Genomic DNA, 21,113 nt, shown 5'->3' on the forward strand with positions numbered 1-21,113 from the left:
GCCAAGTAGCTAAAGCACAGACCAAGACAGTAGATTGAAAAGGTTCTAGTGCTAGGCCTGCTGCAAATTTAGTATGACTGGGAGACATTTAAGATGGCTTTACTTGGTTTTACAGATCTGTGAAAAGGGAATACTACTTCAGTTTTTATGCACTGTTTATAAAGGACTCCTGAAATCCTTGCTGGTGCTCAACACCCATTACTTTCCCTGAAGAGCACTGAATTTATGGCAGCTGGGGGAAAAGGTAACAGTAACTCCCCTGCAGAGATAGGAAATAGCATTTTTCATCTTCAAAAGAACTTAAAATACAAACTTCATAGAAGTAACTCATGAAATACTTGTCAAGATTTTCAGTATTGTGCGCAAGACTTGGCGCTACCCTCATTTTGAAGAGGTGCTGATTGCTGTATAGAAGACTTTTATGCCCTTCCAATTGATCAGTGCTCAGACTGAATAGAGTGCAGCAGCCTTACAGGGTCATAAGAATCTGGATTTGTTTTTCACATACCATACTCTTGTTTAGCTAAATATATGAACAGCAAACCACAAGGAACTTTCAGTATAATAAAGCGTAGGTTCAGAAGCTGACTGCACTCTCTCCATTCTGGTTGCAGTATACTACCCATCTTAATCACCTTTCCCTGTAAGCAATTTAGTTACCACAGTAATGTTATGATTCTGTATGGGAGGGAATATGCTCTTAACAGATATGGTTTATAGACCCAATTTGAGAATCCCTTTGAAAGTGAAGGGACAGACCGTTCTGGACAGCTCATTGAAGTTGTACCACAACTGAAATACAAATTGCATTTTTACTTTACCTGCAAATTCTTAAACAGTTTAAGGGAAAGCAAAATCACTCTTGAAACTACATCTCCAGGGTTGTTTTTTGTAAAACAAACTTGAAATTTAGTTTTTGTAGTTTGTTTTGTTAAATAAAGTACTGGTATAGCACTAAAAAGCCTGCTTGGTACTATGTGATTATTTTTGCTGATAAGTGACCAAGTAATCTAACTGTGCATACGTATTTAAGCAGACTTAAAACACCTTGTACTTTTAAAAGCTACTTCTGTATTGAATTGTAGTACACAAACTAGCAGCCTGAGCTCACCTGTAAAAAATAACGTACTTGATTGTGAGGGAGGGGGAAAGCAGTAGCACCTGTTCTGAGCATAACTTATCATCTTCTATTCTCCTCCTGAAACACTTCCAGGGGTCCGTTAAATTTACAATTTAGGAAAGTTTTCAGTTACCTCCAACTTGAAAGGGTTTACAGGTTCCTGGATGATTGGATTTATGAATTTCTGCACCTAGGAGACTCAAACAAAATGCTTAAGTAGTTAATTCATAGTTGATGATTGCCTGCACTTTAATTCACAAAACCAAACTTTCATGTTAAGCTCAAGTGGCTACGGAACAGTGGAGATACAAGCAACAGGAGAAGTAGAAGCAGTTTCCAAAAACTCTTCCTCTCTCATCTTTGGTTTCTGGTGCTGCTACCTTCTAAAAGCAAACTGGAACTTTGGCATATACCTACAATTTAGTTATGACATTTCTTAGATGGCAAACTAGCCTTAGGTATGGATTCCTGGCACAAGGCTTCACAGAAGCTAGTGCTGGAATACAAGTTTGTACATTAAAAGCTATAGGGTAGGGCCAAACTGCTGCTTCCAAGTCACATGCGGCTCTTTTACAGTTAAAATGCAGCTCATGAAGCTCCCCATGTCCTCTACCCTATTCTCCGCCTACCAGACTCGGGGGAGCACCAGGCTTCTGCCTTGTGGTGGTGTAGGGCAGCAGCTCCAAGCCCTGGCAGGTTCACCCAGCTCTCAAACTTCTGAAGATCATAATCGGCACATGGGATTAGCAGTAAATTATCTGCAATACACTAGTGGTATAGTTTGAAGGCTGAAACTGAAGGAATTAAAAAGGTACTGTTATTAAAGGTGTAAGCTGTAGTTGCCCTAAAAAATAGTTCAGGTGCTCATTTTGTTTTTCTTATCCCATGCTCTTTTTTTTTTTTAATGTCCTGAAATGGGACCTCATGTCAAATTCTTTCATACACATTTCACCCGCAGCTGCAGCCTCTAGTTTAACTGAGGCCAGGCTCCCTTAAGTCTTAGAATGAGCAAAATTGGTAACATAAGGGGGAAGGCACGGCCGGCTTCTTCACTTTGTAACAGTACCCTTATCGCTTAGCTGGTGCTTTGGTCGTGTGGATACCCTACCATGCTACTCTTTGCACAGTACTAATTTCCAAGCATGATATACCTCTTCCCTCTGCTAGTTCCTGATAGTTGGGGAGCCATTGTAGCCAAGACTTCCAACCTGCTTCAACAACCAGATCCTTTCTCTTGGCATAGCCCTCACTAGTGGCAATCCAGAAAAACACTTTGTCCATTGCCCAAAATATTAGGCAGCTTGGGTTTGGCCAGTCCCCTAAGGTTTGACACTACAGAATGCACACATGTAATTTGGTTTCTAGAACTACTTGACTCTTTCAGTTAGTTAATTCTGATGGTCAGTAAATGTTTGTCAGCATAACACTAACACATTATTTAATCCTTTTTACACTTGAATATAAAATGCAAATATGGCATTAGAATTTGGTATTGGATCCCTGGGGCAATAGCCAAGTTTGTGTTTACAGATAGTAAAGACTGATTTAACAGCAGCCACTAAGTGAAGACTCCATTCAGCCTCATAGCTTACAAAAAGGTACTGTGTAAAGTACAGAAGAGTACAGCAGGACTGAGACACTGGCTTGATCAGACAGGGACTATATAACTAACTAGGCAAGAGCTAAGCAAATCTCCACCATAATTTATTTTCAACAGGTGCAGAAAACAGATCACATCTGTTGTTTTACCTTTTGTACTGTACATACTTTCATGAAGCATCAAGGTTTAAGTTTGACAACAGGATCCCCTACTGCAGCAGTAGTAGTAAATAGAGAATGGAGTCAGGTAAGGTCAAGCATGTTAAAAATTAGCCTTGCTTAAAGTACATACTTGAAAATAAACAAAGTTAGTATAAAAAAGCCCCCAAGTGACAACCCTAATATCACATGATCTGCAAGTGAGAAGCTGTCCAGCCTTTAACCCAATTTAGCCAGCCAGACAACAGCTAAGTAGCAAACACTTGGAAAGGAATGAAGTACCCAGAAACGACCTCGAAATGTGCTGCAAGTCCATAACCCAAATCCTGTGCAGATCCAAGAGCTGAGACTTCAGACCACTTCCGCCATATCTGAAGCAACATATTGGAACACTACTTATTTACCAGGTCTTCTGCACCTCTCCCAACTTGTTCTGGGCAGCTCTGTCCACAATGCTAAACTCAGGGTATAGACAGCTAGTAGGAAGTGGCTTCCACAATCAAAGTGAGAGTGCTGATCACCTCATCGTGAAAGCTAGGTGTGGTCAGGGTCCTCCTGGCATGTCCCTCAGATGAGCAGGAGATGGGTACCTTTGGAACCACCACCAGGAAAAACTTCCAGTTAAATATTTCTGCTTTCACAAGTTGCTTGTCTCCATAGGTAGTGTGAGCATTTTGTATTGTCCTACTAAATTATATTGTGGACAGACCCTTGCTCCTCATTTCCCTGCTAGCTATCTTAGCAAATGAAATACTGTACCTGCCATATTCACACCTTATATGTTCACAGTACTTCACTGAGACTATAAAATGTCATGTCAGAGTTTTAAACTGAGTCTCTTAGAAAGTGACAGTCTGCAGGATAAGACCATCTCCCTTTGTATAGTCATTCAAAACTGGATACATTGGTCACCAAAAAAACAACAAACAAACAAAATCAGCTTTTTTACCTCATTGTATACCTGAAGAGCTAACACAGCTAAGAGGCAGTGAGCTGGACCCTACTGTGTATCATCACAGAATGCTTGACAGTTATCTCTGTACAAACATATAGACAACACTGTTACTGAGGGCATTACTGGTTATAATTTGAGAGAAGAAATGCACCCAGTCTGACTCTTAGAGCTCAGATTGAGTTTGCAGGATTAGCCTTCAGAGATACAGCATTGTGCTTGTAAATAGAGCACATGTAATAGATTTTCATGGCCAGATGAGACCACTGATGCTCTAGTCTGACCACCTGCATAACAGGCCATAGAAATTCTCCCTGTAGTTCCTCCATCTTGCCCTCTGTAATTTGTGAGTGAACTACTTTCTAGAGAAGTGAGACACAAAAGTGGACCTCTAGATTGTCATTTTTTAAACATCTGAAATCACAGAGCCACATAAAGTTTCCTTTTTTACAGCATACATTGTGTGCTGTCACATAAACATGACCGAATTTTGTAAAGGGGTTCATATAGATCAGTTCGCTAACTGGAATAACCTGTGTTAGGGGGAAAGGGGTGGGGAATTTAGAAAGAAACAGAAACAAAGCCAGATTAGACATGTAGGAAAATGGCTCAACATAAAAATAAGGTGGTTGTGGCATGTCCCATTGTCATGTTTGGGGGGAAAATAATCTTAACTCATGGGGTCATATGATTAAACTATCTGCAGCAATAGAAAAACACCCAAGTCAGGAAGAGCCCTATTTGCATATTAATATCTCACGCAACAGGATGTCCTCAAAAAGTGAGCCTGGAGTAATTGACCTCACCTCACATCCAAGTCTATGTGCCACAAATGAGAGGGAGGCTGTCTAGCTTGCAATCCAGGTCCTTCCCTTGGCACCTACCTGCAATTTGAAAGCCTTGTACTATTTTTGGACAGTCAGATGCTAACAAATATTTGACCATACTACATAGACTATGGAGTCAACAGGTTATACTCCCTCTTTTGGTCACCTGCATGGAACAAATCTGTGGTTCAGTGCAAGTCACATGCACAACAGCCCACCGCAGCAGAACAACCACTTAACAGTTTTGTTTGCAATCTCAAAGGGCCCTGAATGGTCATAGAAACAAGTGCCCCTAGACATGGGTCTGAGTCCTGGACCATGCTTGTTGGGCTGTTGCCCATGAAACGTCTGTTGTGAGGATAGAACATTTCCCTGTCCAGCATTGTCAATCTGACACCAGTCCCTACTATTCATTCACTTAAACAAAGCTCTCTACTTAAAACCAAACTTAAAAAGTGACTTAGGGTCTGAGCCTCCATTTCCCTGCACCTTGTGCAATCATTTCCACCAGTGCAAAGTGAATACAAAATGCTACCGTGATGCTGTGGTAGTGTTTTACACTGGTGCAAGTAACGCCACAATTTCTGTGCTTCTTTGTTGACTTGATTTTCCATTGCCCTACACTTGTGTTATCATTTACATATCTGCAAAGTGAATGTAAAACGTTACCAGATCAGAATTGTAGCTTTGCACAAGTATAAGTGACTGGACAAGCTGTAGGGGCATTGGAGAATCAGACCCTGTGGCTCCAATTCTGGAAAGTTCATAAACACATGCTTAAGTCCATCCCTATTAAAGACAGTCCTTAAGCATATCCTTAACTAGCTAACACCTATGGGATTTATGCACCCTTTCTCAATAGGGATGCTTCCAAGTCCTGCAGGAATCTGTATGCGTGCTGTGTACAGATTTTAACAACTTAAACTAAAGGTGTCCTGACTGCTGCCTCAACCTGCTCGGTACACATCCATTTGCCTTCAAAGGTTGTAAGAAAAGTAGTGTCATCTGTCACAAGTCTGCCAGCATTTCAAGTCTTGCCTGTCCCAAAGATTTAAAAACAAGAAAATAATCCAGCAAAAGTGCCAGGACCACAAGATACACATGTTCCTGCAAACTTCATTTGCAGAAAAATGTGTATGGAAGTCAAAGAGCAGACATACTTCTCATTCAAGAGCCAAGAGTTCCAAGTGCACAAAAGAGCAAAATCAATTCTCATTTTCCTGAGCTGGAATTTGCACCAGTTCCTTCCCCAGAGACCAAGATTTTGAACTTTTTGAGAGCAGACAGTATAACCACCAGTTAATCTGCACCACTTGGGTGAAATAGTAGTTAAGCATTAATTAGACAGGATCATGGTGAAAATCTTATCACACACTAGCCTGGAGAAGATTATGCAGGCAGCAGTACCAAAAGCTGCCAGCTGGGGGGTCTCCAAAAGCAAGTTACAGTTAATGTTCATAAAAGGTAAATCTAAAGTTTCTTCTCTCAACCGCTCACTCTGTAAAAAGCAGAATTCATCTGAATGGAAAGATCACAGATTAAACTGACCAGTTTGTTTAGGTTTTTAGCCATCCCCAACGTCCATGGTCACATTTCTTTTCTCATCTCCAGTTGCATATTTGTTAGATAGTATGAAGTGATCATGTTTTGATTACAGGCATCTACTGCATGTAACTTTACATTTGAACTTTGTTCTTATACTAATGTTGCAGTGGTACCATGGAATATTAAAGTACTGCTATAATATTAAAGAGTTTGGGCAAAATACATATATGCAGATACTTGGTAACACAACTAAGAAATTTAAAAACCTCACCAACCTCAATCTGGATTACTGCATTTGTTTTTTTTTCTTGTGAGAAGGATTTGATGATCAAGAAGTTCAAGTCCACATTTTGCTTGTGGACAGTTTGCACCTGAAATCATAGTTACACAAATTTGGCCCCAGAGGGCCACTGGAAGCAGGCGCAGGATGACAAACTGTATGCATGTTTCACTCCCGCTGCTCCACCAGTGCACCTTCAGTTCCAGACCTTATTGCCTGTGCTCCGCGAGTCGTGCCAAACTGCGTTTTATTATTGGAGGAGGAGACCAACAACTTCATTCACTTGTGACCTAAATCAGGCTTTCAAACTCAGCCTCCAACTTTCCATGCCACCCAGCCACGCGGTTAGCTTCTTAAGGATTCTTTAGAGGAGATGGGCCAAGTTCTGCCCTCACTTCTGTGGTCCAAGTCAGAGAAGAGTTTGGCCTAATTAATCTAAAAATTACTGTGTAATGTGGTCATTCAAAGTGCAGCTGACAAATAACCAACATGCTGAGCAAAACACTTCACACTGTCACCTCTATATAGTGAATAGTGGAGGGTTATCAGAATCCTCAGCAAGGACCTGTAAGACCTTTGAAGCCTGCTTGACAGGTTTTTTTACTGGCATACCTATTTTGGTTAATGGCAATTTTTACACCAAAATACTTATGACTGCATCCACACTAGGGGTTGTACAGGTATATTGCTATAAAAGGTGCCGTACACTTTATTCCCCTTTCAGCGTGGGAATAGCTATACCAATATAAACACCTTTATACTGGTATAACTACATCACACTCAGGGGGTTGTACCACTCTAACTACACTGGTCTAGTTAAAGCACTACAACTTTCTAGTGTAGACAAGCCCATAGGTCTTTGTCTTGCAGGCAGCGAGAACAGCTCTTGCAGAAACCCAGAGGCAAAGCTTACAGGAATCAAAATCTCAGTGGGTACCTGAGTAAGCACTCGATTTCACAATCAGCTGATAATTTCTATTGCTGTTAGTTCTTAGAGGAATGGGGGATGGCAAGCAGCCTTCTAGGTTCACACCCATTCCCCCTCTCCCAAAGGTTGCTTGACATCCTTTTGGCTGTGTGGGGTGCCGATCCTTTCAGAAATGAATCAGTCAATAAGGCTGTGTATTCCTTTCCCCAACATGGGCTGCAGGGTGTGGGAGTGCCACTTTTCACAGAACAAAAATGTACTGTGACAGATTCCAAGAATCAAAAGAATAAAGGCATGCAAACACGATACACTTCAGTAAAATCAACCCAGGTGTTCCAGAGCATCTACTGTATCCAAGTCTTTGTTCAGTTGAGTTCATTCCCCTGCAGCATCCTGTTCAGATGCAAGTTCTATGGCTTTAAAGGCTTGTGTTTACCATGTAGCAGTGGGGCATGACCTGAAAAGGATCTTTCGGCACTTTGTCTGTGGACTGGCACGCAGACAACTAACCGCAACATTTGCCAGTTCTAGAAAACCTTCTGTGCTGGCCTGCCAGTTCTGAAAGATGGTAATAAAACCAGTGCATGCCTAACCCTTAGATACTTCTCATCTGCAGATCTAAATGGCTTTACAAGGGTGGCCAGTATCACTATGCCCATTTTTACTGATGGAAAGACTGAGGCACAGGAAGGTGAAGCAACTTACCCAAGGTCACCCAGTGTCAGAACTAGGAGGAACAGAACTCAGCTCTCCAAGTCCCAGCCAGGGCCTTGTCCAATAGATTATCATCCTATTCAGTTCAACTGACTGATTCCTTGAACTTTCTGCAGGTGAATTCCATATTGCACTTTTGCTGGGATGCTGGAATAGATCTGATCCCCTGTATACAGACAGGAAACCTTGGAAGAATCAAAACTGGCCCTTGCTTCAAATTGGGCAGAAGCAGAAGGAAGAAAGGGAAGGAAATAAAACTTAGGAGAGAGAAAGGGGACCCTGCCCAGATTCCTTTGGGAGCATTGTGTCCCCTTCTCCTGTAAGTCCTCAGTTTATTTCCCCCTGCTCCCTCCAGTGCTCTCAGAGATCTGGTCTACAGGCTCAGCCTGAGCATGCCCAAGAACAGATCAGCTGGCTCCAGGCACCCCCTCTGCCTCCTACACTCCCATCTCTCCCTCAGTGAGGGTGATAGGTCTATCCCATCCCACCTCTCCGGCTTTTCTCTGCACATGTGCAATAGGTGAAACACTAACAGAGTTTGAATCTCATGCTTCACAGAGGTTGTGTGTCTTTCATGACAGGCAATCAGGCCTAAACTTTTGCTGACCTCCTGTAAAGGGAACACTGACCACCAGTGCCACCTAGTGGTCAGGCCAGGGTAAGGTTGCCAATTGTGGTTGGACGTATTCCTGGAGGGTTCATCACATTCCATAATCTTTAATTAAAGATTAATCTTTAATTCCTGGAGACTCCAGGGTGATCCTGGACGGTTGGCAACCCTAGGCAGGGGTGCAGCAGGTGGTTGCCCCTTTTCAGTTATAGTCCTGTCCTTCAGCTCCCCAAAGGGTTTCAGGTCTTTTCCCTTAGCTTTGTGGAATTAACACAGCCTTCTGCCTGTCAACACAGCTACTTAGCGTATGTCTACGCTACAGCTTATGTTGGCGTAAGTGACTAAGGCTATGTCTACACTGCACTTTTGTCAGTGAAACTTTTGTCCGTCAGGGGTGTGAAACCCCCACCCCAGCCCCGACCGACAAAAGTTTTACTGACAAAAAGCGCTGGCGTGGCCAGTACTTTGTCGGTGGGAGTCTTTAAGACTGTGGAGCAGGGCATCAGTAAGCTCAGAGGAGAGCCCTGCTCCCTCAAATGCGGGATCCTGCAAAGTGGTCTGCATCTCCTGGGACAGTCCGAGGATCGTAGCCAGGAGCTGCGCTTCATGACCACCGCGAAGGCAACCACCCTGGCTGCCGAGTCTGTAGCATTCCAGGCCATCTGGAGGGCGCCTGTCACTACCACGCTGCTTTCCTCCACCAAGGCGGCGAACTCCTGGACTCAGTCCTGTGGAAGGCCTCCTTGAACTTGCTAATGGAGTCCCACAGGTTGAAGTTGTACCTGCCTAGCAGGGCCTGATGGTTAGACACCTGAAATTGCAGGTGGGTCATCGAATAAATGTTTCTGCCAAACAAGTCCAGCCTCTTGGCATCTTTATTTTTCGGTGTCCCACTCGCCTGGCCCTCTCATTGGCAGACACGTCCAGGGACCCTGCTGGAGGGTGAGCATACAGGTACTCAAACCCTTTTCCTGGGACATAGTACTTCTTTTCCACCTTCTTGGAGGTAGGCAGAATGGAAGAACGGGTCTGCCACACAGACCTGGCAATTTTAAGGACCCCTGGGTGGACGGGCCGTGCAACCCGGGCCAGGGCAGAGGAGACTCTGACATTAAAAAGGTTGTTGGACTCCTCTGCTAGCTCCTTGACCTCCAAGTTCAGATTGGCAGATACCCTTTTGAGGAGGGCCTAGTGCTCCTTGAAGTAGTCGTGGGGGCTGCTTGTCTGGGAGGGGCCCACCACCGCTTCATCCAGAGATGACAACAATCCCTGCAGTGCAGGGAGAGGGGCGGCTTCCCCTTGCTTATCGGGGGACAGCTCCTTGGGTGTCAGAGCCTGCCATCGGATTCGGCACTGGGCTCCAATTCCAGTGGCAACGGTGCTGGAGGCGGCTTGTCCCATGCAGCCAGAGAGGAATGGTGGGAGTATGGGACTGGCCTAACAGGTACACCCCAGGTGTTCCGGTACTGCCACTGAGCAGGATCCGCGCCGGTCTCACAGATCAGTGATGATTCACCTTTCCTTGGTGAGGAGCTGAACTCTCCTTCGGACTCAGTGATCAGGGAGGAGCCGTAGAGGCCTGAGTCTGCCGACTGACCCTCGTCAGCAACCGGTAAGGAGAGGGCGAGGACTGGTGCCTCCCCGAATAGAGATACCGGGGACTTGGAGATCAGTGCTGCAACTGGGAATGATTCTGCACTGGGGGAGGGATTGACACCTGGGAGATCGCCTAGGCAATGGTGACCTGTGCTGTGGCAGTCTCTGGCGGGAGGTCCACCGGTACTGTGGGTATGGGGGTCGGCGTCACAACTCAGGTGTCCCATGCCTCGTAGGTGGAGATCATGGTGTGAGGGGCCTGGGTCTTCTAGCCAGGGACTGAGGCTGTGGTGCTGGGGTCTGAGGTAGCGGCAATGGGGACCAACACCTGCAGTCTGGGAACCAGGGACATTCCACTGTTTTAGAGGGGCTGTCCCATAACTGGCTTGCCCTTGGATGCCGGGGCCTTACCTGGGTCCATTGCTTGGCTTGGCATCTGCAGTGCCATCCAGCCTACTTGTTCTTTGGCCACCAGGGCTGCTTCAGGCATTGAAGGTCCTACGAGGAGGTCCTGCCTCTCCCGGGGTCGGATCCCTAGATGGACTAGGAGGTCTAACCACAGCAGTACTCTCATGTAGCTCCGGGGCAGGCATGTGACCTGACACAGGTCCTTTGCCTGAAACCCCCTTCCCCTCTGGTGCCAGAGAGCCTGTCAACTACTTCTTAGGCACCAGGCAGGGGGAAATGGTGCCAGGTGGTTTCTGGTGCTGTGATGTGCTGCGCATGGACTCAGAGGTGCCAGGTGTGGAGTCTGATCGAGAGGGCTCCAAGGCAGGATGAAGTGCAGCCTTCATGAGGAGGGTCCTCAAGCAGATGTCCTGCTCCTTCGGAGTCCGAGGGTGAAAGTTTTTGCAGATCCTTTCTTTGGGACTCCCCCAAACACCGTAAACAGCTCTCGTGGGGGTCACTAATGGGCATCGGCCGCTTGCACGATGACCATGGCTTAAAGCCTGGGGACGGGTCATGCCCCACTCCGAGCGGAAGTCCCAGCTGGGACTCTAACTACCAAACTAGATTAACACTTAATGGTCTAACTAAGTACCTAAAAATACAAAGGAGACAGAAAAATGGGTTGTAAGACCCGCGAACGTTCTTGCGATGCAAGACAAGGCACTCTGACCAACCGTCGCCAGCGGTAAGAAGGAACTGAGAGGGTGTCGGACCAGCGGTGTCTAATATACCGACATATGAGCGCAGCACTCCAGCGGGTGCGACAGCTGCTGTACGGATACAGCAAAGGCAAAAATCTCTGATGACTGGGCACATGGGCGCACACACACCTAGACTGGAATTGACATGAGCAAGTACTCGAAGAAGAAGCAGCAGCAGCAGCTAAAGTATAAGAGTACTCATCATGCTGTCTAGATGTTATGGAGAGGAGTGTCATAGAAATAATATAGATGAGATATAAAAGTGTTTGTAAATGTCCTAAGAACTCAAGCAACAACAGAAGTGTCCTTTGTTCTCCCTAGACTCCTTTATATATATATATATATATATATATATATATATATATATATATTTCAGAATTAATAAAAGTTTCCCTGGCTCTTAACAATACTCAATTGCTACAATATACATAGAAGAAGAAAGGGGCTAAGTGAATGCCCTGGGCTCAATAACGAGTGTTTATCTCCATCACCTTAGATAACTTGGAAATACCTGTCAATGTTTCACTTGTGCAGGGTGCAGGTATCTCTTTCTGTGGAGCTGACATTTTGCTGACACTTCATCAGACAGGATCCACCTGCTGAAAAGCAATGTGAGGAACAGGAAATGTATCTACCAGTTAGACAGGATAGGAAAGGCACAGTCTTTCTAGCAGGTGCTTTCGAGTAAATCCCTTTCCATTTCCATTTCCATTTCTGGTTTTATGTTTACCCCAGCTGGGAAGTTTCTTTTCTAATGCATTTCTCGTTTCCTAACTTACCTCCTCAGGCTTGTCCCAGTGGCAGCTGGCCCATTTTATTACCATTGCATTGGGTTTAAGGCATGTGTGTTTGGCAATAAATACATACATACATACAATTAAGGGCCAAACATTCTGCCATCAGTTACACTGGTGTAAATGCAGACAGCCCCATTGACTTCAGTGGAGTTATTCTGGTTTTACACCAGCATTAGCAGGGTAGAATCTGACCCGAAAGGCTCAATCCTGCAAGAGACTAAGCTCCCTCCACCCTCCCTGAGGGCACTTCACAGGATTGGCCCTGTAGTAGACGACTCTTTTTTGTAATTCGATTTAGTGTTTAAAAATCTCTTTTCTACTGCCAGGCAGTTTTCCTTTAAAATGACAATATGGAAGTGCCGCCCCTCCTTATTACTCTTCTGTCAGTTCTGCTGAATCCTATTTATACTCTGGTGTCTGGGAGATGCATTGTGCTAGCAATAAAACAGGCTGCTAACAAGGAAGTGTTAGCAAATCACATAACATCCCACTGCTGCAATAGTTCACTGAAGCACTGCCACAAGGAGCCTTTCTAAGCAAAACAGAAGTGGCAGCAAGGGAATAGCTGCCATCTCTTTTAATTAAAAGTATGTTAATTAAAGTGAGTACCTTCATCATCAGGCAATGGCTTTTGCCAGGCAGGGCTGACATGCCTGCTGGAAAAAAGAAAAAAAAAAGCACTATAATGATACCAAGAGAGTCTGGAGGACATTGAAAGACAAGCACTATGCTGGGTACCATCACCAGATCCACAAGTGAGGACATAATCCAATAGCCAAAACAGGGTAGGCATTCAGTGCCAAAACCTACCACCCCTGTCCTCTAGTCACCACACTGATCAGTTTCAAAAGGCATTTCTTCCTCTCTCCTGTGAAGGGCACTCCGGGATTTGAACACTGGGGGACCGCCACACTAGCAGGCCTCATGGGATAGGTCTACACTGCGATAAAAGAACTGCAGCAGCGAGCCTCTGAGCCTGGGCCAACTGACTTGCACTCACGGGGCTAAAAATGGCAGTGTAGGTATTCAGGCTGGGGCTGGAGCCCAGCCTGAGACCCTCCCCCGTCACTGAGTTTCAGAGCCTGGCTCAAGCCCAAATCTCTACACTGCTATTTTTAGCCTCGTAGCACAAACCCCACTGGCCTGAGTCACTTGCTATGGGTTCTGAGACTTGCTGCTGTGGGGTTTTATTGCAGGGTAGACATACCCAGTGGCAGTTTCAGTCATGACTTGTGCTCATTCTACAAGATTTGAGGGATAACAATCTAGAGCCAGGAGTCTGAATTCTTGGGATATAGAGCTGGCTCTGCCACAGACTTGCTGTATGACCTTGGGCAACTCACCATGCCTTCGTTTCCCCTTCTGTGAAACGAGGATAATACTATCTATGAACCTTGCAGGGGTGTTGGAAGGCTTTGTTCCATAAAGCCCTGTGAAATCAGAGGCAATGATGCTCAGATGTGCAAAGTATTATTATTTCTATTGTTCCTGTTACCATAGAGCCTCAGAGGCCCAGTCATGGACCAGCACCCCACTGCATTCTCTAACAACTTCCTTCCACTGAATATTACGTGAGTAAGGGGAAAGAGAAGGAGAATGTAGCTCTGAAACCCAGGCAGGATGGAGCACACTTGGGGTTTGTCCACATTTTTGCAGTGGTGTTGCTATAACAATGTACTACTGCAATCTCCCCAGTGTAGAGGTGTGGTACTGGTCTAAGGTGGGGCACTCGCGTAACAACAAGTAAGTGTAGCTACGCCAGGGCAAAGTTCTCTCAAGTTCATGGCACATGGCAATATTTTAGAACAGGACATGAAGAATGCACTTTCCAATTCAAATGGCAAGTGGGGCAGACAGAGAGAAAGTTATTGCTTAGTATGATTTGTTATTTCTACAGCTGTAACCCCTAGGAGCTTCATTGTGGTAGGTGCTGTACAAACAGAACAAACGGACACTTCCTGCCCCAAAGAGCTGACATTCTAAGCAAATTAAAGAAATTGCAATTCTGAAGGACAAGGAAGGGATTCAAAATCCAGAAGACAATCAACCCAAACTCCACGACTTACATAGTGAGACACTGTATAGTTGTTAGTGGAGCTGGAGACACTTAAAGGGACACTGTTAGTTAAAAAATCATTTACAGAAAAAAATTCTTTATACACTTGCATTGCCTTAGGTATGAAGAACTTTAGAAACACTGTGCTTTCCACCATCTATGCTTGTTGCTTTCCTCTCAGGGTGGATAAGGAAAATAGAGTAATTCATTTCACATGTCTTTGTTTACAGTCAGCACAATGTTTGGGTTGCAAATGCTGCATGAAAATGTTTGCTGGTGAATAAAAATAACCCAAACTCACTATTAGGACAAAAAAAAAAATAAAAACCACACCAAAACTTTTCTTTAGGTTGTGGGGTTTTAAAGAGCTTGGGTGTTTTTATTTGTTATAACACTGAAATTTGAGGCCACCTGTGAGCTGATGACAGCCCTTTCTGCATACACAGATCCTCTACACTTGAGCTAATGAGAGGAAAGGTGAGCAAACAGCTATGGATATATGTCCAGATTAGGATAGAAGATAGTTTTTTTAGAGTGTGTTAACAAGCCCAGTCTAATTTACGGTAAGTTGACACTAACATGTGCTACAATACAACTTACCTTGTCTACACTATAGTGATATGACATTTATATTAGAACGTGGTAATTAACACATTCTAACCTCCTCCCCCCCTCTACTTTTTATCCTACTGTACACAGGCCAGTCCTATAAAGGCAAGTTCACCTGAAGGAATAGCAGTGAGTATGTTTAAATTGGAAGCTCTTTGGGACAGGGACTATCTTTTTGTTCTCAATTTGTACAGCGCTTAGCACAAGGGGTTCCTGGGTCTATGGCTGGCGCTCCTAGGTTCTACCGCAATACAACCAACATCCAATAATTATAAAGGTGTATTAATCAACAGAGAGCATTTTGCATAGTTCGGACCTGATTCTCTGAGGTGCTGAGCACCTCCTGCAATGTACTTAATGCTTTCACTTTAATTGACTTCAGAGAGGCTTGAGAGCTCTCAAGCTGCTCCCATGATTGGGCCCTTAGCAAGGGCTTCATGAGTATGCCTGGTGAATTCTGTTTACCTGAACGTTCTTGAGCCTGTTCTTCTGCCCACCCCTAGACTCAGAAGAGAGGCTATCAATGCTTAACATACTTGAACAGTTCTCTGTGTACATGCTGCTGACAGAAGTGTTTTGCCGCTTGCTTACCTCTACTGCTCAGATTGTGTATCATAATAAGACTGTCTCTCAAGGTTCAGGCTGGCATGTTATACTAACCAGGACACATCTTTATCAGTGACTTGGCCATGTTCCATATTCTGTCATGGGTTGTATGCATAAGAGAATTACTGCCTGAAAACTAGCCCCTGGCAAATTATTTTGCACTTACCACATTAATCTTCAGTCATAAAATTATGGAAATGATCAGGCCTTTCATATTGAAAGGGAAAATTCTCCTTTTCAATCTGTATTGCTTACCTCTTATCTACTGGGTTGCCCAATTAATATTTGTAAATTGGTTTACCATTCTCTGATGATAGGCACTAGAGAAGTTCAAATGTGGTTGTTATTCACAGTGTAGATCTCTCCATGGCATATTCTCCTCTCCTGCGTATAGAACATCCCTTTGGGTCAGTGGCAGTGCTCTGAGCAGAACAAGTGAAAAACGTGGAGTGAGGCGAAGCAGACTGCCTTAGGGATTGGAGGGGGAGAGTTTTCTCTTCAGTTTTTACTGTTGGGAAGATCACTAAGTAAGAATTTCCACTGCTCCACTTTTTGAACGAGTTGTGGAGATGTAGCACATGTTGCTTTGGTCCACGCCACTAACTTACTTCGATATAAGTACGAATTATTCACACCCTTGAGCAACGTAGCTGTACTGGCCTAAGCCTAAGAAGCTCTCCCGCCGACATAGCTACTGCCTCTCAGGGAGGTGGATTAGCTAAGCCAATGGGAGACATTCTCTCCCGTTGGCACAGAGCGTCTTCATTAAAGCACAACAGTGGCACCGATGCAGCATTTTAAGTGTAGAGCTGCCCATTGTTACAGCTACATTATCAGTGGCTAGAAAGTGCCTGTTTTGTCAGCAGGATTCCCTTTCTCCAGGGGATACTGGACGTGTTAGGATTTATGTGGGTTTTAAGGGTGCTCTGCACTCTTGAAAATCCTCCTACTGCAGGGATTTGTGATTTGACTGCCATAGAAAAATTCCTTCTTCTCTGGAGGGGCTCCCCCTCCCCCTGCTTGTAGGGTCTCTGGAAGGAGCTATGGTACATTGGCTGTATTTCTAATGTCCCCCACATACACCTTGGATCACCCAGGGTCTTTTACAAAATCATAAATACTTTCTAACACACAATACAAGTAGTAACATTTCACAAACTCTTGAAATTTGAAACAGAACGAATTGAGGAGATTGATACAGCAGAAAATGGAAAAGGGAACTAAATGTGAAGCCTCCACGATGCTACTCAACTAAACCTTAGGGGCAAAAAAAGTTTTTTTTTGTTTGCTTTTTCATAAGGCAAGGTGATCTGAATAGATTCCAAAGGGGGCAAGCTCTGCCACTAGGGCCTACCACAGGAATAGCACAACTGATAATCAATTGACTGGTTTGTCTGCACTGAAAATTTAAGCTGGCTTCAACAGAGTTTTCCCCTTAACACACACTGTGTTCATACATCAACACGCCACTAGTCATGCTGCACAGTGAGGCGGCCACCATGTCCAGATAGACCCTAGTTAGAAAGAAGCAGGATAAGCTACGCCAAGGTTAACTTCAGTGAAAACTGGGTGGCCACTACCAGTCACAACAATCAATAGCTGTTGGTCCTTCAGTCCCTTCCCACAAGCTCCTGAGCACCCAGTCCTGTGTACTAACTTGCCATCTAATTACGCTCTGATCCCTCACTGCAAGTGGCTTATCATCATATGCCTCTGCTCAGTGTTCTCTGACCCATGTGGCTTCCAGTTTCTATACCTTCTGTCATTGCAGGTATTCGATACAGCAACAAGATGAATGCCCAGTAAGAAGCTCATGTATCAGCAAGCAGTCCCTTGGCCAGAGGCTAACACCGAAGTCTTGGTGCACCTTTGGGCTGAAGCAAGCAAAACCTATGACCGTGGCCTCTCAAAGAGGAGCCTCCATCAGTACAATGATATCTCAGCAGCTGCTGGCTGATCACAGGATCAACCAGAGTGGACAGCACTGCAAGGAAAATATAAAAGGGCTCAAGGTGAGCTACCAGAAGACCATTTCCAGGTCTGGTAGTGCTCTGATGGAGCTCCATTTCATCATCTGTAGAAGTGGGAAGGCTGTGTGTTGGAATTTTGATGTCTGCAAGGATATGGAACTCTCTCCGGAGGGGGAGGGAGAGGACCTCAGCCCCAAATCACAGTATCTTAGTTGATCCAGACCAGGAAGAGCACAGCAGGGTGGTGAGTCCCCATAAAGAAGAACCAAGGAAGGACATAGCCATAGTGATCCACAAGGCCCTGCATAAAGACGGAGCAGTATCCTTTCTGGTTAGTGTACTTGCTTGCTTTCTATGGTGACCTTAGGGTGGGTACACGTTTCCTGTCAATTGCACTGGTACAGCTCAAATCCCACAAATATTGCTGGGATATTTCCAACTATTACAATCCAGGAGGCCAGCACAGCATTAACAGCCTTGCAAACCTTCATGCCTACTGTGCCAACTGTGGCTTTACCAACCATCAACTGATTGGCATCCACAGATGGTTACAAATCTGTTGGTGGCCTCCACAGGGTGAAAGCCACACACTTCTTCTCCTCCCATTCCCTTATCCCATCATCTGCAAGCATCCATCATCTTCATCTGTCTGAAGTGGCACTAAAGTCCACCTGCTTACCATCTTCTTGGATGCAATCCATCCATCGCTTCCTCAGCTTTCCTGGGGGTCTCTTTCCTACCACTTTCTCCTGCCAGGCTATCTTCACCATGTCTTCTTCATTCATCCTCTCTTTGTGTCTGAACCAGCGAAGTCATGCTTCCTAGATTTTGTCAGCCACATTGTAGACTCCAACTTCCACCCGAATGCTTTCATTTTGAAATCTGTCTCTTCATGTAACTCCTCTTATGGCACAAAGAAATCTTATCTCAAACTCCTATAGAGCTTGAACCTGCCATCTCTTTACCACCCATGCTTCTGCACCATACACCAATAGTGGGGCGCGCTATTGTTTTATACAATTGGGTTTTTAGTGTCAGTTGCATACAATTGTCATATACAACACTTGAGATATTATTCCACATTCTTCCAGCACTCTCTGTTTGGACTGTATCTCACATTCAAGATTGCCATCTTCTGTGACCCACCCACCAATGTACTTAAATTGGTCAGTCTAGTTTAGTTGCACTCAGTTAATCTCTATGCCCAGTTTCCCTGTGACACCTCTATTAGCCAATATGACCTCAGTCTTAATCATATTCCTTTTCATCCTGTGACAGTTTAGCTGGTCATACCACTGATTTACTATTTCCTCTAGGTCTTTTTTTTTTTTAAGGCTGTTTTTAAGGCTATTTCAATGTCATCTGCGTACAGCAGCTTCTCACCTTTTCCCATTGGCTTCCTCCTGTTGACATAGTCCATCAATGTGATAAAAAGCAGCAGACTGAGTGCCAACCTCTAGTGCAGTCCAACTTTCACTTCAAAGGGACTTGTCATTCCAAAAATATGTTTGGATCACTGTTTTGGATCACTCACCATAGCTATTAAATCATTAGACAATCCATATTTCCTCAGTACTGGTGTGAGAATCCTTCTGGCCATTTTATCATATGCCTTTTCTAGGTCTATAAAAGCACAGAAGCCATCCTATGGGTACTCTAACTGTTTCTCGATCACTGACCAAAATTACAAAACGTGGCATCTGTGGTTCCTCATATTTTCCCAAAGCCAACTGGCTCTTCTTTGAGGAGTAGCTCCATCATTCTCCTAATCCTAGCATTCAAGATACTTTCCAGTAACTTCATCCCTCAGTGGTTTCTGTAGTCGGGGATGCTTCCCTTCTTATGTACTGGGACCAAGACAGACCTGCACCAATCTTCAGGATTTCTCTCATCTCACCGTACAGCTTTAACCACTCTGTTCATCCATTTTATGCATCTCTTGACCAAGACTTTCTGTCATCACTTCATCAGGTCCTACTTCCTTAACATTCTTCATTCCCTGGACTGCATTTCTCAACTCCTCCTCTGTGTCATGTCAGACTCAGACACCGTATTAGGATCACAGATTTGCAACTCCACCAAAAAAAGGTGTTTGCCTCATGTAAGAGACTCTCCAACTATTGTTTTCTCGTCTCCTTCACTTGTTCAGATGTTACTAGCTGTTTCTTTTGGTCACCATTTACAAAAATTGTGTTGGCAACACCATCCTCCTTCCCTTTGCGTCTTGTTTTTTCAATGCTATAGATTAGAGGTGGGCAAACTATGGCCTGCGGGCCACATCTGGCCCGTGGGACCGTCCTGCCTGGCCCTTGAGCTCCCGGCAGGGGAGGCTAGCCTCCAGCCCCTCCCCTGCCACCTCAGCTCGCTGCGCCGCCAGCACTCTGGCCCACTGCTCCTGCTGGGGAGTGCGGCGGTGTGGCTGTGAGCTCCTGCTGCTCTGAATGGCATGGTAAGAGGGCGGAAGCGGGAGGTGGGTGGGGGTTGGATAAGGGGCAGTCAGGGGGCAGGGGACGGTTGGATGAGGTAGAGGTTCTGGGGGAGGGAGGGCTGGATATGGGGTGGGGTTCCGGGGGCAGTTAGGGGCAGGGGTGTGGATAGGGGTCGGGGGGGCAGTCAGGGGACAGAAGGGATTGGATAGGGGGTGGGATCCTGGGGCAGCGGTTAGGGGCAGGGGGTCCCAGGAGGGGGTGGTCAGGGGACAAGGAGAAGGTGGGGTTGGATGGGTCGGGAGTTCTGAGGGGGGCAGTCAGGGGGTGGGAAGGAGCGGATAGGGGGCGGAAGCCAAGCTGTTTGGGGAGGCACAGCCTTCCCTACCCGGCCCTCCATACAGTTTTGCAACCCCGATGTGGCCCTTGGGCCAAAAAGTTTGCCCACCCCTGCCATAGATGGCTAGTGATGCACTTCTGAAAAGTTATTCACCTCATCTGGGCATTCTGCTACTCAAAGGCCAGAGCAAGCTCCTCACAAACCTCCACGAATGGGGCTTTCCTCAGGCAAAAGTTCTGGACCCACTGTTTCCATCATGAAGTAGTCCCACTGCTCTGTGCTTATGGTCCTGGTCAAAAGCAAAGCGCAGCAAGCTGTGGTGCTATGAACCACAGAATATGCACTGAAACAGCTGTACTGGCTCTCATGGCCAGATACAGCACCAGTGAGGACACAGGGCATGACAGCAGCCTGCGGATGCAGACACTTTTGTGAGTGAGTTAGGCTACCACATGTTAATTTACCCATGATTATTTATCCCATGGTTAACATGCATTGGGGACATAGCTTAATACACATTGGTGGGAGCCCCTTCAAGGGAGGTTGAGAGAGAACAGCTGCCAACACAAAAGACATGACCGTAGGGAGAAAGAAAAAGGGAGTGGTCTCTTGGACCATAACCTAAGTCAATTTTGAAATTAACATCAGCGTGCATCCTTTAAAAAAAACCCAAAACAATCAAAAAATGGCATGAATTACTGTAAGAAATGGGAGGGAAAAACCAAAGTATTGGAACTGAAATAGGAGAGAAAACAGGAACATTCAAAAGAGTAAATAATTACCAAAAAACCTTGCACACAAGGAATACGAGTGATATTTGCATTGTCA

The sequence above is a fragment of the Lepidochelys olivacea genome, assembly GCF_965140295.1.
Source record: "Lepidochelys olivacea isolate rLepOli2 genome assembly, chromosome: 2".
Lineage (NCBI taxonomy): Eukaryota > Metazoa > Chordata > Testudines > Cheloniidae > Lepidochelys > Lepidochelys olivacea.